Here is a 25,297-nt window from a genome sequence, read left to right on the forward strand (position 1 = left end):
CCAATAAAATACGTCATTCGATAACAAGTATGATGGAAAATGAAAACATCAGAGAGGCACTACGCCCAAGTATTTCAACAGAGGCAGAATGAACAGGGAAACTAAAATTTAAAATAACATTTAGTTGTTCCCTGGTTATCCTGGTAAGTTTTACACGAATGTACAATGATTGTACTGTCAACGGTCCTTGAAATGTATGCAAAAATTCAAAAGTTAATGGCAATTTAACTTTGGGCCAAATATGATCGTGTGTGGTTTGTTCACGGTTGTTACTACTATTATAACTTTAATGCGTCATTGCAGTAACAATGTACAGTTTTTCGTATAATAATAATTATTATTATACGTCAATCGGTGTCAGGTCTCAGATAAATCCGCTAAAGACCGATCCAAAACCTAGTAATTATATTCAAAGTTTATATTTAAAAAAAAAAAGATTTGTGACAACAGAGTCGGTTCTGTAAGTACTTGTAAATCAAAGATTATGCTCATGTACATAATACATAATAATATGTATGTTCGAGATAAATATGTATCAAAGTGATAGATCAGGGTGTCCTTATCTGTGTATCGTATATTTGTAATAAATTTTTTTCTTCTTCTTTTTCTCTGCCTTATCCCACTAGAACAGCTAATTTTTCTCTTCCATTCTCTTCGTCAGCCGTCAGCTCAACAATCACTCCTTTCTCTCTCATATCGTCATTCACACACTGCATCCATGTCTTCTTCGGTCGGTTTTACTGGTGGTAGGACCTTTTGTGAGTCCGCGCGGGTGGGTACCACCACCCTGCCTATTTCTGCCGTGAAGCAGTAATGCGTTTCGGTTTGAAGGGTGGGGCAGCCGTCGTTACTATAAATGAGACCTTAGAACTTGTATCTCAAGGTGGGTGGCGCATTTACGTTGTGGATGTCTATGGGCTCCAGTTACCACTTAACACCAGGTGGGCTGTGAGCTCATCCACCCATCTAAGCAATAAAAAAAAAAAAAAAAACCTCTTCCCCCTCTACCTTGCACTACCATTTCAGATTAATATTTATTTGTAATAATTTTTTATTTGGAACTAGCTGACCCGGCAGACTTCGTAGTGCCTCAATCGATAAATAAAAGACCTAAACTATTGTATAAAATAAAGTTAAAACAAACAAAAGGAATCCGTCCGATGGGGGGGACATCATAGGAAAAACAAAATTGTTATTTTTATTTAATTCCGAGCATTTTCATATTTATTTTAAACCTCTTAAGCCTTCTCTGGACTTCCACAAATCATTCAAGATCAAAATTAGCCAAATCGGTCCAGCCGTTCTCGAGTTTTAGCGAGACTAACGAACAGCAATCCATTTTATTTGTAATAAATATATTAATCTCAAATCTTCAAGTTCATTTTCTTAAATTTATAAACGATAAGATGTAATTTAACGACAGTCAATAACATAACTAAATAAGCTGTGTCATTATTTAATTACAAAACAAACTATGTGCGTGTAATCATTCTCGTTTAAGTATTGGAGGAATTTGTGGTCAAGAGTGAAAATTAAGTGCTTTATTTCTAAATAATTTGTTCCATTATGACATTTAATTAATATACGAATTAGTTTCAATACCATTATTAAAATACATATTAATTCGTCGTCACGACAATGACGTCAACAGCCGTGTGTGGTCTTATGCGAGGAATGACCGACAAGAATTCTCCTCTCATAATTTCACTGGAATCGGGTAATGTGAGACGGTCCGTCACGCAAAGCCGGTGACGTCATCACCTCCGAGGGTCACCATTTTTCTATTCGCGTTTTCGTGTGACGCACGCGCCCGTGACGCTATCCGGCTGCGAACGATCGTGCATACGCTCCGAAATACACCGGACTAGCTTCGTATCGCATTCGGTCGTGTAATTAAAGGCATCTGGACCGTGGTCGCGGTACGGTAACGGCCGTCTAATCGCCATATTTCAGCTGAAAACGTCGCATCGCCCCCCTCCCTGGCGCTCCTACTAGTCACTGCACCCCTTTCTTCGATCGTTACATAAAGTGCATTGCCAAATCCTTGGTGCTTTGTTGTCGTGGAATGTTATTTATTTTTCTTAATATTGTGCTCGCATGTGTATTATTTTAGTCAGAAAAATACGTGGCAGAAGTGAATACGGCCAGCGCAAATGGTTACCTTATGAACGTCAGAAAACCTAGAGCGTAAAGGAATCCTTTCAAATATCGTTTGAATATTTACAAGGAGGGTCAATGTCGATTACGAATGACCGTAAACTATACACAAAATTAAGTTCTAACTTGAATGCATATTGCCGATCCTCCCGATAGCTAATGACCAAAGTCAAACTCCTCTGCGATAGTCGACTTCAATCTCTCCATACTCAGTAAACATTGTCGAGACGAAAGTACAAAACAAAGTGGATTAGCGAAAACGAATCTCTTAAAGCAATACGTAAATAAGATCCGAAGCATGAACTCCAAGTTACACCGTTAAATGAAACGATCGCACAACTATGATCTCACCACTCGCAATAAAATATGGTCCGCCCTCGTAACGAGAACACTACGGTCACAACGCGCGCTCGATACATACGCTATACAGAAACGAGGACAAAATCGAGCCTGCGATTCGCTTATGAATAACATATAAAAGATTTATAGCAATGAATGAATACTTAATTCCGAGCTCCTATATTACATACTGGCAGATGGCCAAACAAAATATCAATACAATTATGTACAAAGATATAAAAAAAAAAATACAGACTGATGCGTGTAATGTTTGATCTTATTTTTTATTCGGTCTGACAAGGTAGATCGCCTTGACTTTTTATGTGTTTATAACTGATTTTTTGTAACCCCATTCACTATGCAGGTAAACTGGGATTAGTTGTAGCATGTCACAAGCTATAAGATTTATTTCTGACAAAATCAAATATATCAACATACTAGATACATTTTTACTAGTGGTAGGATTTATAGATTATATATAGGGTAGCGTATATGGACAAATGCTACCGCAAAGTTAACTGGTATTAAATACAATTGAGAATTAGAACTTGTGATGCCTGTGGGTTCATCCACTCACTTAATGTAATAAAAAAGGCTAATACTAAAAGAATTATATATCTATTACTTGTATTGCTGTATGGTACGATGATATTCAGTTGGATTGTTTTTTTCTATGTATATTTTGTCACTTGGCAAGTTAAGCAGAGCGGTGTCTGGTCCAGGAATAACGGACACTAAAAATGGGTATACCATTGCCCACATTGAGACATAAGAACTGATGTCTTAATTGCTTTCACACTATAGACTGTATTACACTTCCAAACGATGTAGGCATTCGCTTTGTGACTAAATTGGCAGGGAGATTGTGTCCACCGAAACAGACTTACGATGCATCTCAGAAGCCGTACTTAATATAGGTTAGGAATTATGGAACTCGGTAAGAAAATAAATGAAGATACCGCAGACTAATATGAAACCAGAAGCTGGAACTCAAGGCTGATAATTCATTCCCTTACATTATCACTAAGAAGATGCCCTAGCTTAAAGAAATGTCATGAATTTTATTCATGAGAATTAAAGCTATAATTAAAAATAACTTTATGGTTCTAAAGTAAGATTTAATGATGCATCTAAATTAAACAATTCTCTTTTCTAACTATTGCTTTAATTTTGTCAAAAAACTTTATATCTTATACAATTTTTACTACAAAAGTGTGCTATTATTTTTATTATGAACTACATTCAAACATAATACACACACAACACACTCTTAGAACTCGGAAATCAATGAATCTGACCTTTTTTATCAATGCCGGATACTATAGAATTCACTACAACTATGAAGGGTAGGATGATTTCTATTGATCTATGAGATATCTAATCTAACAGGGGTGAAAAATGTTTAAACTATTGTAACGGAGATTATGTAATGCACTGGTTAGTGTTGTAGTCAGTCTAAATTTCAAAATACGTCTATTAGTTGCAAACCACTTGAAATACATAAATAGTTTGTAATATACAAGTGTGTTCGTGAAATGTGGAGGTACAATTTTTATCATTGATGTTGGTTTAACCAGTGTACAGGGGTACCACAGCTTTACTCCATTTTACTCACGTAAAATTATCACTCACTTTGCGATAATTAGTTTAAATTAATTTCTAAAAAAGATATCTTAATTCTGTCGATTTTTATTTATTTCAATGAAAGCATTAGTTGGGCTGTATTTCTATCATTGTTCATATTATTTTGTCCACTTATGTCAGTCACTTCTCATAGGGCTAACTGCATGCTTGAAATTCAACTGAATTGATAATAGCTACAATTGAAAAGAATGTTATAGGTAAAACGTTTTTTGTTATGTAAATTAAGCGGCATTTATTAATGATTGAAATATGTGTATATGTTTTAGTAGAAGTACATTAAGGATAGATTAATACAAGTCTGGTGTAGCATAATTACCTACACTAAATAACTTGTGTCACATGTTGCAAAAAATATTTCATTTTAAATATTTTGTATAAAAATTATAAGCAGGTACACAGCACCTACCTGTCTAATTATATGAATTCAATTTTTCTCTTTTATAATTAATACAAAAAGATCACATCAATTTTCAATGTCCACATAATGTTAACATAATAATAATGATAGTATTACATAAATCACATGCTTGATAATTGATAAGAATGTAGATTGAATATTGCCATCCTTGTCACACACATTTGATGGCTTTTCAAATAGAGCAGCTTGGATTTGGAATTTCATAAGACTATAAACAATATTTAATTAATTATTAAAGTATTTTTTACTAATTAAAATACAGTTACCATTTTTAAGAATGAATATTATATTTTATTGAATTATTAATAATAATAATAATTTAATTTTGCAAGAACGCCGGTGTTTTCGAGTGGGCGTTGAACTCAGTGCAACTAACCTATTTTAATGCGATTTAGCGATGCATAGTTCGTGTATTCGGCTAATATAATACGTCCGTAGCAAAGACTGTGTCTAGAGACCGATAATGCGACCGTATTTATTTTTATACATTACGCATTCACAGCTGTCCGCACCGTTACTGCCCGGCCACCAAGGGAAAATCACTAAATAACTACTTTATACTCTAACTAGTCGAGTTTGCGGGTTTAAACATGATCAAGCTATATTCGGAACACGTTTGACGAGTTTTGAGATTGTCTGCCATAAACTACAGAAGAAAATTCGTCATCATCCACAATACAGATGTCTCGTTATATATTATATGGTCAAAGCTTACCTTAGTCGTGTTTGGCAGCTGTGGAATACCTCCGAAAACGAACAAAAGAGAAAAACCACAAAAACTTAAGCAACACAGCTAAGTACACGAGCCCGTTCTGCCACTTCACAGCCGACGTCAAAGGAATTCACAGAAATACTAGTCGAACACTTGAAATAAATAGAAAATACACAGATTGCACTAACTTAAACCTATGATTTTCTCGTTAATTATTTCTAATAAACCTAAATGAAAAACGCGCCAAATGTCAAACTTAAAATACTACGAGCACCAACTCATCACGCGACCACACGTACCGTGTCCGCTTTCTGACTGACAAGAGTAGTGGCGAGACGACGAGGGCAGCACACGCGATCGCGCACGATAGCTATGCGAGCCATGCACTACGCGACTTTCGTTTAATCGCTATGGCACGGTTTTGCCGCAATTTAATTTTCGAATTTAGTAGTAGCAGTCGCGCTATCTGATAATTTGACAAAGTATAATACTTACGTCAACGTTATCTATATCACGATGCGACAAAAGTGAGATATAACCACTCGAACGTAAATTATAACGATAAAATAATGCAGCCATGTTAAAGAGATCAGCGCGCTCTATGAAAATGTGTACAAGCGAATATTCATCTATATCCGTGCGGGATAGACGTTGGCCAGACGCGCATGCGTCAGTCGGTCGTTGGGTACGACGTCAGTGAATGACAAGCCCTGCGCTTGTATTAACCGATCGATTTCAAAAGAATTCTGGTATCGTCAATGTTAGTTCACTTACTCTACTCGCGAATTTAGTATGGTCATCAAGTCACAAAATTTAGCGCAAATAGTAAAATTTCAGCATTGCCAACTTGATGATGATTTTCTTGACCACAGAGTGATAAATGCAGTTAATACTATTGCAAATTAATGAACATGAAGAAACTGATTTGACTTATGTCCTCACGTTCTTTAAAATTATTAATATTATTTCCTGCGGTTTCATTACCTATGTGTTTTGAAATTATTGTCTATAAATGACGAATATCAATACACACAATGTATTTAACAAGAAGACGACATTTAACACTAACGTAGCGGATCTATTACGCAATCGTTATTTACCGGCTATTTATACTTATATTAGTAAACTAATACTAGTAAGTACATTGTCCGGAAACGTGATATGAGAAAATGTACTGACAACAAAAATTTAGTGTAACTACATATATTATAATGTTTAATAACTGGTTTTAAGCTTTTTTAATTTGTAAGATAATTTTTAGGAAATTTCATTTGGATATTTTTCCACCAAATTAATGAAGTTGTAAGTTTAAATCAATTTGATGTCAATAAAATTAGGGATTAGCTTGACGGCAGATTGAACGTGTAACGTCTTGTAAAAAGCCTTTTGCGTCTGTCATCTGTCTATGACTATGATGAACTCCATTTAAATCTATGGTGACTTTTGGGCGGGAACGCAGTCTCAAGTCGTGTTGACTATTTTATTTAGATTATTTTAGCGTTTCTTTAGCTTAAACTTAATGACTTATTAACCGTTTAGCATCCATGAAAAAGGAAAGAAGGAAGGATTCTAGGTATCGAAAGTGTATGTCGAAGCCAAGAAGTAAAATGGCGCCACTATTTCACAAAAGTTGAGAATCACTTTTGAGTTTTATTATTTCTAATTTATTACGTTAATTCTCTTTATTTGGCCAAGCCTCACGCAAATAAAAGAAAATTTATAACTATTTTCGGTAATTCAATAATCTAGGAACCTACTCTAGTTACAATATTGTCTTGTGTTTTCACTCAGTGTACTTTTATTTTTTATTTAGGTCAACGAAATCACAGTCCATCTGATGTTAGGTGGTTTACGGGATCCATAGATATCACAGCGTGAATATCCCCACCCCTTTTAAGACGTAGTCGAATTGTATTGTAACTTACCGACCGTCTGGTGTAGTGGTAAGTGACATAGTCACTACATAAGGGGGTCGCGGGTTCGAATCCCGCCAAGGGAAGATATTTGTATGATAAATATAAATGTGTTTTCCAGGGTTATGGATGTATATTAAATATATGTATGTGTATAATAAAAATCTTACATTTATTTCCGTTATCTGGTACCTGTAAAAACCAGGTAAAAAAGAAAAAAAAATTACGTGACATAATAATATCAGTTGTGCGCGTCGATTTAATGAGTGGAACAACCGTTATTAATCCAATTGAAATTTTGATCACATATCTTGAAGAAGAAGAGTGCCTCAATATCTACTAAGTCCGCTGTAGATTGATTAATATGGACATGTCACTGGACATTGTATAGTTTTTATCAAAATTACGGTTGAATGACGAAACAGTTCCCTGTGTAAAATAAATTAAAAAAAACTTATCTCGAAGTGGGTGACAACATTTGTAATAATATATAATGTCTACGTACTCCAGTAACCAGTAGGCCTTGAGCTGGCTTACTTAATACAAAATCATGGTATCGGGGCAGCGGTCGCCGATAGTCACCTTGATGCTCTGTTCGTACCAAAATCTAGGGATCCATTTGCAATCTCCTCGAGTATTGCATACCATATTAATCTCGATAGAAATGCTATATGCTAGCAAATTTTGACTTTAAAAATTAAGATTAATTTTTTACTACCTAACTTTATAAAAATCAAAATTAATTAACATGCCAAATATGTACTGCTTTTATTAATAATGAGACTGTAAACTTTGGGTTTATTTTTAGCAGTGGCAATACGCTTTGTAAATTGTTAATAAAAATTTAGAGTAACTCAGGGTATAAAGCTATTTAACTACACCGAAATTCTCATGATAATCGCCTTATCGTTGCCGCCGTTGACTACTACTCGAATCTTGATCATGCAGAAGTCAGTCACCGTCGACGCCATAGACACGTCCTTACGGATCCATCAGACTCTTGCATTAGACGCCTTTAGCTCTAAGACTAGGAGCAGGCTTAGGGACTCCGGTAACGGTACTCGTCGAACTCGGCGAAGAGTTCGACGTGTCTGTCACAGCTGTCAGCAAAACTCACCCCTCCTGGCTGAGCCTTTGCTCACCCACCTGTCCTGATGAAACTGGAAAGGTCTCCGGGTCACCAGTAACCCTTACTTCATAAAAAAAAAGAAATTGACTGGACGAAGAAGTCATCGTGGTCAGAAGTCTAAAGGATAAGACGTCCGGTTCATTCGTATCTAGTAGCGATGCACCGGTGTTCGAATCCCAGGCGGGTACCAATTTTTCTAATGAAATACGTACTTGACAAATGTTCACGGTTGACTTCCACGGTGAAGGAATAACATTGTGTAATAAAAATCAAACCCACAAAATTACAATTTGCGTAATTACTGGTGGTAGGACCTCTTGTGAGTCCGCACGGGTAGATACCACCACCCCGCCTATTTACGTGTTGCTATGCTGTACATATTCACTATCTGATTTGATAGTAGGAAGCAAGCACTTTGTTTAAATAAATTCAGACAGATTAATCTGTTGTCAAATAACGTAGAAATACCGCATTATTAAATTTGATAAGAAATTTTTAATATGCTGCAGTAATATCTACAGTGTAGTAGTATTTAAAAGGATCAAAGTCAAACGTCAGCATCAGATCATTACTTTTTGCACTGTGGGAAACCGATCCCGCACTGCAGTAGGCTGTTTGTAAAGGAATTGTGGATTGTGGAATACTGATGGTAGGACCTGTTGTGAGTCCGCACGAGTAGGTACCACCACCCCGCCTATTTCTGCCGTGAAGCAGTAATGCGTTTCGGTTTGAAGGGTGGGGCAGTCGTTGCACTGGGACCTTAGAACTTATATCTCAAGGTGGGAGGCACATTGACTTTGTGGATGTCTATGGGCTCCAGTAACCACTTAACACCAGGTGGGCTGTGAGGTCGTCCACGAATCTAAGCAATAAAAAAAAATTGTAATAAAAACGTCTCTGGAGCGTTCTTTTTATCTCAGACTAACTGGATCATCATACATCTTCCAAAACGAAAGAGATTAAGCGTTAAAGAAATTTAAAAAAAACGTAGCATAAAAAAGCGTACTGTTTATATACAAGCTTCGTATTACTTTCTATGGGTTTTACTAAAAACTTTAGAACGAATAAATAAATGACACTTTAGTATTATTTTTTAATGAAAGTTTCCTTCTTTTACTGCCTTATTTTGCACTGTTGTGTCGAGGCACACAATCCAACTTTTTCCTTTATACCTACTCATAAAACTTGAGGCTGCAGTGTAGCAGGAATGTGTAGGTATAAATGAGATAAGACGTTCAGAAATTTGAACTAGTGTATTGTTTCTTGTAATTTATTTTTCTTTTTAAAATAGCGAATCGAACACCAGTTTCTAAACAATGTTTAAATTACTAAGATATCTGTTAAAAATAGTTCTCATGATGAGCTTCAGCCAATGGACATCCATTGCTGAATCAAAGCGGCTAGAACAGAATATAATTCAATTGAATCGGATTTTCAAACACTATTTTTGATAAAACGTATATTGATTTATATTTTAGATAATTAAATAAACCTAATCATTTTAATACCTTTTCAATACTAAATCATTATGTTTAATAATTGTAATCAATCTATTTTGACCCCGAATGACGACACGTGTAGTGAGTTGCCTTTAGCTTCATTTATAGTTTGCGCGGTAATTTTGACATTTAAGAGCAGTCATGTTTCTTTTTTTACTAGCATATTGGGGGCTTTTTGGCGGGAACGCGAGGAGTGAACTTGTGTGATTTGTTTTATTTTGTCTATTTATTGTTTCTTCAGATTTAAATGCGTCATAACGGTGGTTTATTAAATGTTTAGTGTCTGCGAAAGTGCACAAATGTGGGAAAATGAAACAAAGCCGCTGGACGTAAGTTCTCGGGATCCTCTAAAAAGTCAACTGAAAAAGTCTCAGTAAATGACCACAATTTTACTGAGACTATATTTCGTCCCATGTCAGATCATCTCATTTAATTTAATTTAATTTCATGCCATGTTTCATATTAATCAACTTCATTTCATTTCAAATAAAAATAATAATATATGTATATATAAAAGATTAGGTTATATGGTAAGACACCTTTGGCTTTCCAGTTGAAAAAATAAAACTACGACTATTAGGATATTGGTAGCGAAGACATTCCTGACCTTGTTTTAACAATTGCTAGTGGAGGCTCAGTGACTTCGAAATTACGCAGTACATTGTATTGTTTCCCCCATTCTCCTCAACTGAGAGTTCGCCTTGAAACGAACACTGTACAAACATGACTATCTTTACTTCAGTGTCACGCTATTATAATAAGTAGATGATTTATTTTGTACACGTTATGCATCAAAACGTTATCTCATTTAAATACTTTTAAACATTTGATTAGGTACTTACAATGAGATCATTACAGTGATTTTATCAAAAACTTAATTCGCCGAGGAATGTTACATAACTTCATCACGTTTTATTTATATGACACACACTTTCCTACCTACACTTGCCTACACTTTCTTTGCTGTACGTTTAACAAATAAATTAGACTTAAATAATATTAAATAAAATTAGACTTAAATAAAAATAAATTAGTTTATGAAATTACGCACTACAAATTACAAATCGATTTAGGATTTGACAAAACCATCGAAATTTATTTAAAAAAAACTTCTCACAGTTATTTTGAATTGAACAATTGTCAAAACAGCTAAATTAATTATTTTTTAAAATCAAATAATCTTGTAATAATCTAAGGACGAATAAAACAATGAAGTCGATAGAGGTGATTTACTGATCCATATCGAAACAGGTATCGAGCAGCCCAAGGCTAATCGTTGATAGAAAACAGTGAAACCCTAATGTATACGAAAATACACGATAAAAGACTTGTGATTATTTCATTGTCCGAATCAAACGGTCGTTTTGTGGACTGGCAACACGACAGGGAGAACGCAAACGGTGACTTTTTGGCGGGAACGCGAGGAGTGAAGTTGTGTGATTTGTTTTATTTTGTCTATTTAGTGTTTCTTCAGGTTTAAATGTGTAATAATGGTGGTTTATTAACTGTTTAATATCTGTGAAAGTGCACAAATGTGGGAAAATGAAACAAAGCTGCTGGACATAGCTTCTCGGGTTCCTCCAAAAAGTCCACTGAAAAAATCTCAGTAAATGACCACCATTTTACTGCGATTATATTTCATCCCATATCATTTCATTTCATTAAATTTCATCCCAGTTGATTAATGTCTCAAATTAATCATCTTCATTTCATTTCACTCCATATTATCATTTTTCATAAAATTAAGAATATAAAGTAAAATAAGACATGACTTAAAGGTCTTAGTTACCAGGTCATAAAATCTCTAAAAAAAAAAAAAAAACGCAAACGGTACTATTCAAATTACACATTCGTTAGTCAAAACAAAATTTTAACGGATAAAACGCGGGAAATTGATATTGATTGATGTGTTGAATCCATTAAAACAGAAGCGAGTTTCCAGTTCAATTTTGATGATACAATCTGTCATTTGTAAAGCGCACAAAAGCTTTCAGAGTTGGAGGGCATAAACTCAATGAATGATTTTTGTAGATGTTATGTAGCTTGTTATGTGTTCTATAATTAATAATTGCATCATAAAAAAATATTTTTCATATATCTGAATCGGGTTAGGTGTAATTCGTTAAACTTTTTTTATTATCTTATACCTTTAAACGAGCAATTCTTGTATATTAATATATATGTATATAATCTGAATGTCGGAAACAGCTCCAACGATTTTCATAAAATTTAGTATACCTACAGGGGATTTCGGGGGCGATAAATCAATCTAACTACGATTTATTTTCAGAAAATGTTGTTTTATTCGTGTTTACAATAATCAACTCTTCCCGACATCTATTGGCGAATAATAATACTATTTTTCTTAATTGAGGGCAACTAACCGCTTTAAAGACACAACAAGATGGCGTTATCAAAAAAAAAACCGAGAAAAGCTCGGTCATCGTATAGTTTTATTAATATGATAGATGGGATAATAATCAAATTTGAAATTTGATAACCAATAATCGTGACCGTTTGTCCAACGAAAACAGTGACGTAGGGGAGAGTGGGGGAATTGAGAACGGCGGGTAATTGGGAGCACCTAGGGAAGTACTACTTCCCCTTATACCTACTAGATCATCCCGATATTTTTCAACGCATACTTCCAGCGCCCTTCAGTTCGTAGGCAATAGAGAGTAGAGAGTGAAAGGCTGCACGCATGCTGTCACGATAAATCAAACAATCTTTATTACGTTTATGATGTAATTTTTGTCATGTGTTACAATTGATGTTACTATAATATATTTTATATATAAAATATATAATTATATATATTCGTAGCGTTTGATATTGTAAAATAAAATTAATGGAACACGAATTAAAAAGCGTAACGTATTCCAGCTCGTTTACAGCAATTGTCTACCTGAAATCGATTACTAATTGTGTGATTGGTAAATTATCTAAATCCGATTTCCAAGCCTTTGCATGCGTACGTCCTAGATCTGATAATTCCGTTTTTACCTGTGGCTAATAAGTATTGACAATGTCGGCGGAACTAGAGCTGAATGAAAGCCATTACTTTAACTTTTTTATTTTTTTATTGCTTAGATGAGTGGACGAGCTCACAGCCCACCTGGTGTTAAGTGGTTACTGGAGCCCATAGACATCTACAACGTAAATGCGCAACCCACCTTGTAAATGCGCCACCCACCTTGCCACCAACTTCGGAGGATGTTAAGTACTAATAAATAATAGTTTAAAAAATCTAAAAAAAAAATAGGTACGCTTTTCTATAAAGCGTATTTTTTTAGATTTTATAGAAAATCCAACTAAAAATCGAAAATAAATTTTAATAAATTTGAATTAAAAATAGTGTAAGCAAAATGATTTTATTGTGAAAAAGCGTGTGGTGCTTTTCGGGATATTATCAAAATAACCCTTCTACTCGTATCTGTTACCATGCACACCGCGCTTTTTTTACAATAAAATCTTTTTTCTTACACAATTTTTAATTCAAATTTATTAAAAAAAAATATCTATCTTTTAGTTGGATTTTCTATAAAAGCGTATTTATAAAGTTTTTTTAAACTATTATTATTTTACATATTTTAGTTTAATTTCAATTTTTCCAAATCTTTTTTTTAAAGATTGATTTGTCATAGGTCCTAAATAAGTATACCAAATTTCGAGTTAATCCGACGTTTTGAAGGGGGTCAAAATTATGTTCAAAGATTTCGTTACAAATCAAATCAAATCAAAAAAGTTTTATTCAACATAAATGAAAGTACATAGGTACTTGTTGAACGTCAAAAGAACTACCGCCAATTCACAAGAATTAGCCTCCGTCCTGAGAAGAATTGGCAAGAAACTCAGCGGGCATGTCTGTTTTTTTCTTTTTTTTTTAATATTAGATTTTTTAAATATTCATTTTTACAATAAGTAATTATAACATAACAATTTTACAATATTGAAATGCCCGGAGCGAGCAACACATTCCCACTTTGTGCAATCTTCTAGATAATCATTGACTTTATAGTAAGCTTTATTGCACAGATGTTCTTTAATAGTTTTCTTAAACTTATGTATATGTAGGTTCTGAACATCTTGTGGGATTTTGTTGTACAGGCGCACAGACAAACACCCGAATGAATTTCATATCTTATGTAACCTACTCATCGGCACAACAAGCTTGTGTTTGTTCCTACTATTTCTATTATGTATGTCCGACATTTTAGGAAACTCCTCAATATGTTTACGAACATACATCAAATTTTCAAAGATATACTGGGACGGCATAGTGAGAACTTTAATTTCTTAAAATTTTTCTCTCAGGGATTCCCTTGAGTGCATGTTATAAATAGCACGTATAGCTCTTTTCTGCAGAATAAATATCATTTCTACATCGGCCGCATTGCCCCATAGCAAAATGCCATAGGACATGACACTGTGGAAGTAACTAAAGTAAACTAAACGAGCCGTGTCCGCATTTGTTAACATTTTAATTTTTTTTACTGCGTATGCTGCGAGCTGAGCTTACTCGCCAATTTATGCATATGAGGTCCCCACTGCAGTTTGGAGTCCACTGTTATACCAAGAAATACGGTTGACTCAACAAGCTCCAATGATTCCTCAGAAACAATTACATTACTATCTCTCACATTTAAAGATGATTTAATACATTTTAAAGTAAATTTAATACATTTAGTTTTCTTACTATTCAATAATAGGTTATTGATACGGAACCAATGAACCACACACGAAATCGCATCATTCACTTCGTCATAGACTTGTAATTGTCGTTTGATTTTAAATAATAAAGATGTATCATCTACGAATAATACGACCTCGTGTCGGGACTCAATAAAACTAGGCAAATCGTTTATATATATTAGAAATAAAAAAGGACCCAAAATGGAACCCTGAGGTACACCCATTTTCAACGTGGTGCCTGAAGATCTATTACCTTTCACATCTACTGTTTGTATCCTTCCTGATAAATAGGAAGTAATAAGTTCCAATGCACCATCCCTAATACCATAGTGATGTAGTTTCCTCACCAATGTTTCATGTTCAACACAGTCAAATGCTTTGGATAAGTCAGAGAAAATTCCAAGACAATCATGCGATTCCTCCCAAGATTGAAAGATATTTTTGATTAGATAAGCACCTGCATCAGTTGTAGAGCGACCCCTTGTAAACCCGAATTGTTTATTATGAAGCAGGTTATTTGAACTAAAATGTTCTAAAAGTTGTGTCAAAATATTTTTTTCAAAGATTTTACTCAACGTAGGGAGTACTGAAATAGGTCTATAGTTAGAGGGATCATCAGTACTACCAGATTTAAAAAGAGGAATCACTTTACTATGTTTCATTAAGTCAGGAAATACACCATACTTAATACAATCATTAAAAATACTAACAAGATGAGAAGCAATAATGTCTATTACAGACTTCAAAACCTTTACTGATATTCCCCACAAGTCAGCTGTATTTTTTGCATTAAGGCTATTAAAACTTTTTATTATATTGCTTGAATTAATTTTCTTAAATTTAAAAATTTCATTACATTTGTTGACATGGTTATGCAATAATATTTCAGCTGCTGTGGGGGATGAATTTAGAGAAGTGGTAGTTGAAACTGGAATGTTAGAGAAAAACTTTTCAAAAGCATTAGCCACATCTTCATGACTAGTTACCAATTTATCGTCTATTTTTAATGTGAATTCTTGATGGCTATTTCTGACTTTTCCACTTTCTCTACCAATGATGTTTCAAGTCATCTTTATCTTGTCAGGGGCATTTTTTATTAAATCACTTAAATGTAAAGATTTTGCCGCTAAACAAACTTTTCTAAATAGTTTTGAATAGTTCCTGACATATTGATGAAATTTTTCATCATTATTATAAACTTTTTCAGAGTACTGATCATACAACTTTTTTCTACTTTTGTACACTCCGGTGGTGGCCCACTCGCTGTACACCGTTTTGTTTTTTAATGTTACAGTTTTAGGAATAAATATATCAGTAAAGACCAAATTAATTCTCTCAAACATATTCTGGTATGATAAATTTGGGTTTTTGTTATAAATAATTTCTGAATGTTCTTGTTTAATATTATTTCTAAAATTCTCAATTCGTTTTTTTAGTAATAGGAACAACTACATATCATACATAACATACTAACATACGTACGTCTGAAGTTAATAAAAGCGTATTAAAAATAAAAAGATATAATCATACTTTATGGTATTTGTCTTTTATGGTAACATGCAATAAAACTGTTCAAAAAATATTTTTATGTTTGTGTGGACGAGCTTAAGGCCTGCCTGGTGCTAAATTACCGGAACCAATGTAAATGTCCACATTGAGACATGTATCTCTAAGTCTCAGTTTTACAGTACCTGCTGCCCTATCCTTCAAACCGGAATCGATTACTGCTTCACGGCAGAAATAGGCGGGACTGTGGTCCTACCCGTGTGGACTCACAAGACGTCCTACCACCTACCCACCTACCTACCTACCGTCCTACACAAATTATAATTTTGCGGGTTTTTACTACACGATGTTATTCCTTCCCCATGGAATTCAATCGTGATCGCATTAAGTACGTATTTCATTAGAAATATTCAACAGTAGGCTTCTGTCATAGTTACATCGACAGAACATTTGTGGATCGCGGGTAGTTTCATGAAGTCTATGTTGCGATAGTCAGAGTGGAGCTCGGCTGGGCTTCAATAGCGCTATTTATGAATCTGTACAGACTAGCGGTCCCGCAGTAGTCGAAATTCGACTATAATTAAATGGAATTGTAAGTTTGCACACTATTATGATTGTATTTTATACTTCTATAATCACAAATTTCGCCAGGACTACACTATAAAAAATATTAACAAAGACAAACAATATTTAATCTATTCTCAATTTGACAACAGACGCCAAGAACAAAAGTTTGACAATAAATAGTATGCATGCGTGTGTACGTCAAATACATGGTATGTAGTGTGTGTAATGTTTTCTATATTGATTTAATGTATCTTTTATGCATTATTTAAAAAAAAATATTATTATTAATATATAGATAACGAAGTTACGTAAAACACGCCGAGTAGTGTGTTGCCATAAACAATAAATTATTGATCATTATCATAAGAATGTATTAATCCGATTTATAAAAAAATCGATTTAGTGATAAAACTAAAGCAAATTACCTTACAATCTTTGACGCAAGTTACGTTTTGACGCACCTTTATAGTACATAATTTGATAATGATAATAATGTCGCATAGTTTTTATCGCGAATCCTAACCATTTCGATAGGCCGAATTCGATTAATGCAACGCTATGTTTAAATCATTCGCCAATAATTCTTTCACTGTGCAGAATATACCTTAACCTCAAGTTATGGGATTTTGGAACTATTACAGAGAACGATATTAGCGATATGGAGTTGTATTGAAATATGAACGCTACAACACATTTTAATGTACCTACCCGCTCTTAAAAACGAAAACATCTAGTCTTCTATTGCTTTAGTATTCGTATGATCGAAATTCGTCCATGGTTATCGCAACCTTAAGATTTAGACTAATCTTCTTTTTTCCCTACCTATGCTGATAGCCTTGAGAGGCTATTTCAGCTTCTCCATGATGTGTAGGTGAGCTCATGGGCCTCTAACCGGGAGTGTTGCTAAGGAGTCTATCACCGGATCGGAAACGCGACCCACTGAGAAGATCCGGCGAGAAATTCAGTGGGCTGTGTCTGTGAGTTAATCCACTTGTCGAGCCCTTTGTCGTAAGCGACGGGTTCGACGAAGACGGTGACCGGTGGTTGTGGTACCTAAAACCACCGTTAATGGATCGGAAGGATCCGTAATGACATGCTTAGTGCGACGTCGACAAAGACTAATCTAACTCAATAGGTATGTAATAAATAAAAAAATGCTGAGCTATTTCATCTCTTTATATTGTAAAGATTAAACCAATAGAAAATCATTGTAAATCTTTAAATTAATACGTGAAGCAAAAACTTTGTACCCCTTTTTACGAAAATTGCGCGGACGGAGGAGTATGAAATTTCCCACACTTTAGAGAATACAGAGGAGGAGTGCACAATGCTAATATTATTTTTAAATTATGTATAAAACATACATTAAATCAATAAAAAAACATTACACACACTACCATATATTTGACACACACCAATACATAAAATTATACTCTTTGTTTATTGTCAATTGTCAAATTTTTGTTAATGTTTAAAGTCGGTGGTCAAATTCCGAATATGTAGATTAATATTGTTTGTCTTTAATGTTATTTATTTATAGTGTAAGTTTTAGCGAAATCTGTGACTATATTATAGAAATATAATAGTATTTGACAATAGAACCATAATAATGTTTAAACTTATAATTTCAATTAACATTATAGTCGAGTTTCGACTACTGCGGGACCACTAGTAATTTGAAATTTACTATCACTACTATAATGAATAATTCAATACACAAACGCTTTGTTAATTAATTTCGATAACACAATTATATACTACGTGTTTAATGTACTACTTTTGGCGGCATTCAAATTCAGTTTGGCGGCCCGCGCCTGGCCGGCTCCGTGACGTCATTGAGTGCGCGCGCAACATGACCGCATCGATCGGTGCCGCCATCTCGCAGCGCTGCAGCAAAATAACGTCTTCAACTGGCAGAACACAAATCACTCCGCTAAGTCGCTTTAAGCGCTGGATTGCGAACGCTGAGATCCAGCGGCGGGAAGAAGTACGTTGTCATTTATTGAAATGACAACCCTCTTTTGTTTTTTCAGTTCAGAACGGAAATTGAATAGCCTATTTTACAAGTAAAATATAAAATGTAATGATGTTAATTTATATTTGAAAACCGAATTATCTTATTCATTTGTTCGTTGTACTACTTAAAATTTTGATCTTTATTTAACGAATGTAATATAGGTACGTAACATGAATAATGTATAATATTTTAAGACATATGTTTCAAAATAAATAAATAAATAATAAATAAATAAATATTTACTAACAATCACGCCAAGTTAACTGGTCCCGTGATAAGTTCGTAAAGAACTTGTGTTACAGGTACCAGATAATGGATATAAATGTAAGATTTTTATTATACACATACATATATTTAATATACACCCATAACCCTGGAAAAGACATTGATATTTATCATACAAATATCTTCCCTTGGCGGGATTCGAACCCGCGACCCCCTTGTGTAGTGACCATGTCACTTACCACTACACCAGACGGCCGTTAAAATAAACATAACAATTAAAATTTTAGAAGACTACACTGAGTATACGAAATTTTCTATAGTTAGATACACCTAAAATGAGTCTAACAGTTCGCTTAAGACCCTAGCACTTAAATTCTTGGTTATATCATAGACCAATAAGAAAATAGGCAAAGGATTCAGCAAGTGAAAAACATTTTTTTTTAAATGTTGATCTCATGAGTTAAATCTTCTAATATTGTTTAAATTTCATTTATCCGCTAATATTAGTTAAGAACTACATTTGGGTCAAGATTAAATACGGACTTTTGCCCACGCGTCGGTGGCGGGAGCTAGGTCATGTCGGAGTTGAAGTGACTAAAGCCCTCTGTCGCCCTAATACTCGTGTCCGAACCTTAGATGAGACAGAGCTCAGTCGGCTAAGTCCTTCCAACGCGAGGCAGAACGCAAGCCTGTGCTCCATCTGTCCAAATCAGGCTCCAGGATGGCGTCCCCAACAAAACGTCTGATATCTCGAAAGATATGGTGCAATAATCACGGATGGCCGTTATCTACATCACTCCACTCCACGTCAGTTCGGCCCCCCGCCACTGACATTGCCAAAGCCACCTCACTTCACCAGACGGCATCTTACGATCGGACCCGTACATGGTTCTTGTTCACGGTTGAGAGGTCCTATTGGAAGTCGCATTCTGCGTCGTCAGCCGTCGGATCGGGTTCGATCTCGACCAGTTTGCTTAGTGCGAGTTTTTTAACGTTCTCGATAGCGTAAAAGTTAGCTCAAATTTGTATGAAAGGGGGATCGTTTGCCTACGTTTGGTGCTAGGGGCGCTGTTCCAACTGCATACAAAATTGAGCTAACTTTTACGCTATCGAGAACGTTACAAAACTCGCACAAAGCAAGCTGATGTTGAACGATGCGAGCCGCAAGAAGATAATTCCAACAACTAGCCCACTTCCTTGCTTTTTGACAGCAATGTGGCCGCGTAATTAGCAGAAGTCGTCGTGGCTTAAATGATAAGACGTCCGGGGCAATCGTGTTGAGCGATGCACCGGTGTTCGAATCCCAGGCGGGTACAATTTTTTCTAATGAAATACGTATTCAACAAATGCTCACGATTGACTTCCACGGTGAAGGAATAACATCGTGTAATAAAAATCAAATCCGCAAAATGATAATTTGCGTAATTACTGGTGGTAAGACCTCTAGTAAGTCCGCGCGGGCCACCACCCTGCGGTTTCAGCCGTGAAGCAGTAATGCGTTTTGGTTTGAAGGGTGGGGCAGCCGTTGTAACTATACTTGTAACTTATATCTTAAGGTGTGTGGCGCATTTACGTAGATGTCTATGGGCTCCAGTAACCACTTAACACCAGGTGGACTGTGAAGTCTTGATTAATTAAATACCTATATTTTACAAACAAATAATTGACTTTATATTCCTCCCGTACAAAACGCCTATTTCATATGTAAGGACCTAATATTATGTGAGTGCAACAGAATGGCTTTGAATTAGCGAGAGGTGGCATCACATCGTGTGACGCTTCAACTCTGCCCTATCCATCCCCACATGACGATCACGACTACTCTGTCAAGAACGGAACGAATGAGCAAGAGAAGACTTAATGGTGGTAGGACCTTTTACTGGTGGTAGGACCTCTTGTGAGTCCACACGGGTAGTTATCACCACCACCCCGCCTATTTCTGCCGTGAAGCAGTAATGCGTTTCGGTTTGAAGGGCGGGGCAGCCGTTATAACTATACTTGAGACCTTAGAACTTATATCTCATAGTCTCTTCTGTAAGTAGCAACGGTAACCAATGGGTGGTTAAGTAGGAATTACTTACCTGTAGAGTGTCGTCAGACCAGCACCGTGAGCTTCCCTGCTTCCCGTCCGATGCGCCTGCACGGCCTCCGCTGCATCACCCTCGTCGAGCACACCCCGGCGCACGCACACACCGTCCCCACCGCCTTCCTTTATATTTATTTCCTATATATATCCTAAACTAAACCTACAAGCACGGACGCGGGCGCAACTATACTTTCAGACACATTACGAAAAAAAAAAAGAAGTATTAAGGCAAGTTCATACGAGCACCGTCCACTTGGATAGTTTGGCGATAGTCTACACTCGGGCCTAGGCGTTTCGAATTTGCTTTATCTGTTCCCGTGCTATTATCTACATTCGTGTATTATGTAGGTTCTAATACGTGACGGAGCACGCGCCGTAAGCCCGTCTCGCTCCATATAAGGCGTTTTATAGGAAGTTTCGATTTTGTCGGTCTCTTTCACTCGGACGGCACGTTAACCTGGAACAAGAGAGCGGTTGATTAGTGCAGTCTGGATTTAAAACTAGGCCAGACAATGTCGGATAATGTACAGAGTGAGGTTCCGTAGTCAAGTTTAAGTTAAAAATTGAAGTCAGTAAAAACTGTTAGTGGATTTCTTATAGCGATTATTATTATATAATAAACAAATCGTTTCAACGGAACCTTGAAAGCATTATTTAGTTCTATTAACTTGAGTATTTCAGAATGTTTTTCTACATGGGGAAAAATCGGACGAAATGACCGAAAAATGGAGGAAAAATTCTTTTGACAATGTAATCGTATTGTCTCAAAAAGCCTTATTATTTCATTGAAGGTACAATTATTATTACAACCCATTACTTTTGCAGTTTCACTAAATCTCTTTACAGCGATCGTAGATACGGTTCATAGATAGCACCATCTTTCTAATTCGATACATTTAACATTATCAGTTTAGTTGTGATCACGTTTGTGATATCCGTAGACATAACGGACGAGAGCAGAATTTTCAAAGAAATTTCAAAATTTACTGGTGGTAGGACCTCTTGTGAGTCCGCGCGGGTAGGTACCACCACCCTGCCTATTTCTGCCGTGAAGCAGTAATGCGTTTCGGTTTGAAGGGTAGGGCAGCCGTTGTAACTATACTGAGATCTTAGAACTTATATCTCAAGGTGGGTGGCGCATTTACGTTGTAGATGTCTATGGGCTCCAGTGACCACTTAACACCAGCGCTGTGAGCTCGTCCACCTATCTAAGCAATAAAAAAAAAAGTTTCAATTCCACATTTTCCCACGGAACCCTAATAAAGCGTCGAAAGAGTTGTAATTAACTGCATGAAAAAATATGTGAACAAAATTTTAATTAGGGCGCTCTCGTCTACGTTGTGATTGAGTCGTTAATTTTGCGAGAGCGCTATTACATTCCCGAGACGGGTACTGTTCTTCAAATGGTGATCCAACTATTGTAATAACAACAATGGAGTAAGATGAAGAAGGATGGACTTCGCGTACTTTGTTTGTGGGACGACGGAATGGACTTGTCTTTGTATTTTTGTATTATTATTAACTAGCGACCCGCCCTCGCTTCGCTTCGGAAACATTAAAACACACATGAAACCAAAAAAATAAAATATTTTTTTTTTTTTAAAAAGTAGCCTATATTCATCAGGGACAATGTCGGCTTCTAATGGAAAAATAATTTTTCAAATCGGTCCAGTAGTTTCGGAGCCTATTCGAAACAAACAAACAAACAAATCTTTCCTCTTTATAATATTAGTATAGACAACTTTACAAATAATTATTAAATTTTATGACATAAACTATTATTGACAACTTGTATTATTAACAACAAATCATCTGCGGATTTTGCGTTTGAATTGCAAAAGTAGGACAGTCGTTACACAATAAAATTAAGGCTTCGACATTTGTTTGCCTACTACCTAAATTGAAGTTTCGTATTTCCTTGTTTCGTCCTCCAAAACTGGATTGATTTGGGAGTTTTTTTTTCAAAAAAAACAACTTTTGAAAAACTTTTGGTACGTCTGCATATTTCACTTTAGGTTTGTTTACTTATAAAATGTGTTGGCAGGCAATTAGAGGGCTATTAGGCACTTTAGAGAGCTATTCAGTATGATAACGGCTAATTTATGATAACAATAAATATGTTGTTTAGAAACACAAAAAAATACACGCCTAAATACCAAACCGAACCAAACAATTAACTTTATATTTATCCTGTCGGTATTAGGAGAGGATATGAAAACCAAGTTATAAAAATGCTGTTCTGATATCGGTCCTTGATATGAGTTAATCCATAGACACAGCGCACTGAGTTTCTCACCGGATCTTCTCAGTGGGTCGCGTGTCCGATCCGGTGCTACCACCGTAGATAGATTCTGCGACGCACTGCTCTTGCTAGGGCTAGTGTTAACATCGTCACCAGGTTAGAGCCTCGTGAGCTCACCTACTCATTAGGTATCATAGCCGGCAAACTTCTTGAGCATTTGTTGACGTAGTGGGGGTAAGTTCGCGCATGGTACACTCACGTGCAAAAACATTACTTACTCTGCGTCATAATGCTATTAAATTATTAAAATCAACATATGTATTTATTTATATATTTATTAGAACATCAACAAAACATATAGGTTAATAATTGTAATAATGTAATCTTGGGGTAAAATAGATATTCCTTCTATTAAGTCAAAACTAGAGCTGTTGCCAGGTCTTGGTTCAGTTGAAGCGAAGCTGGTATTTGTATTTTTTTCGTTATCATAATCTTGACCATCATCATCATCACTGTTTTCATCACCCGAGTCGCTATCATCGTGATGAGTCGACATAGGGCTCATCGCTGTAGTTTACAACTCGGTCGGTTCGGTCTTCTTTTTTGTCTATAATTAATTATTTTTTGAAGATATTCGATTCGTAGTAATCGAATGTTACTTTTTTCAATTACCAGCTTCCGATTATTTTCTGTTCTTTTTTTCCATCTGAAGCCTAGCTCTTTCATAATTTGGCATTGCTGAAGTCCATGGGCGACGGTAACCACTCACCATCAGGTGGGCCATATGCTCGTCTGCCTACAAAGGCAATAAAAAAAAAAGTCGTAAGCTTCATTCCGAGCCATTTAAATTTATATCTTCTTTACATTTTTACGATACGGAGTTTCGCTGCTTATTATGTAGTTATTATGATTCCCTACATCTTTTTGTTACAGATTGAACGAAACTATCCATTCCGGTAACTTTCTTCTTCCCTGATCTTTTCTTACCCGGAGTCCGAAACACGGCGAGCAAGCCAGAGCCTTTAGCTTCGTTAATAATGCACCTAACAGTACTCACTGATGGTTTTCTTGCTTCCGAAGTCTGTTTTAATTTTTCCATATCATTCTTCCCCTGTTTTATAATGAAGCAATATACGTCGTACACAATTTTTCTACTCTTTCTTTTGAATACTACACCAGTTTGTCGCGGCATAGTGTATGATTTATAAAACATCAACAAACACTCAACAAATAGGAATGGCAACAAAGTCCACAAGCAATTATAACAAATAACTTAACGATTAATAACGATAGACTTTCCACTGTACGCAAGCGTACTTTTGGGAGCAAGCGGAACGAGGGCGCGGTGCGGGGCGCAAGGTTCGACTGATCTACCAATAAAACGCTCGATACGATTTCCCCTGCCGTCGCGCCTCACCCTCACCACCAAAGTGATCTAAAATTCGGTTCTACGCAGTCAAGGTCATTTGCTCAAGAAGTTTGCCGGTTACTATAACGCTGCTATAGCCATCTAAGGCTAACCAGCATAAGCAAGAAAAAAAAGTTAGTGAAAAATACCTTCAAAAATTCTATTACGTCATGCAATCAAGAAACATCAAGCTAATAACATAGTATGTCCATCTTCAAAAATGAGGTTGGTAAGAGAGTGTTAAGTATGAATGTGGAAGGATATAGAGGAAGAGGTAGACCTAAGAAGAAATGGACGGATTGCGTGAAAGACGATATGTGTAAGAGGGGAGTGAGCGAAAAAGTGGTATATGATAGAAGAGTATGGAAGGAGAAAACGTGTTGCGTCGACCCCAGGTGACTGGGAGAAGGGCAGGAGAATGATGATCTCCTTCGTCATGATATCCTGCCTTCCTGTCCTTCTTGATGATACGGACTCTTTTGTATATCATCAAAAACTGGTGCCGTTATCCTGTGAGGAAACGAGGGAGAAGCGTCTTCTCTTGATTGACGTAAAGAGTAAAAACAGAGTCATGGTCAAATATTTTACGGCAGGGATATCGAAATCGTGCTTCGACTGTCTTAAGGTAATGATAATGATAATGATGATGATATTGACAATAATAATGATGATGATATTGACGATGATAATGATGATGATATTGACAATGATAATGATGATAATATTTGACAGATAGTAATGAT

The 25,297-nt window shown here is 35.8% G+C and overlaps 1 protein-coding gene across 20 annotated transcripts in view; it reads right to left on the reverse strand.

Moving 5' to 3' along the window:
* The window catches only part of PMCA (plasma membrane calcium-transporting ATPase 3), a 192,483-nt gene that overhangs the window by 127,055 nt on the left and 40,131 nt on the right, over positions 1-25,297 (reverse strand). For 13 of the 20 annotated variants that reach the window (XM_089739575.1, XM_089739569.1, XM_089739573.1 and 10 more), the window contains one exon: positions 20,900-21,361. The gene's annotated coding sequence lies outside the window, so the exon portion shown is untranslated. Of the gene's footprint in view, positions 1-5,273; positions 5,648-20,899; positions 21,362-25,297 lie in introns of those variants that run through there. The other 7 variants (XM_089739576.1, XM_089739570.1, XM_089739580.1 and 4 more) reach the window with 5 other exon arrangements.

The sequence above is a fragment of the Bombyx mandarina genome, chromosome A1, assembly GCF_030267445.1.
Source record: "Bombyx mandarina strain Sakado chromosome A1, ASM3026744v2".
NCBI classification, from domain to species: Eukaryota; Metazoa; Arthropoda; class Insecta; order Lepidoptera; family Bombycidae; genus Bombyx; species Bombyx mandarina.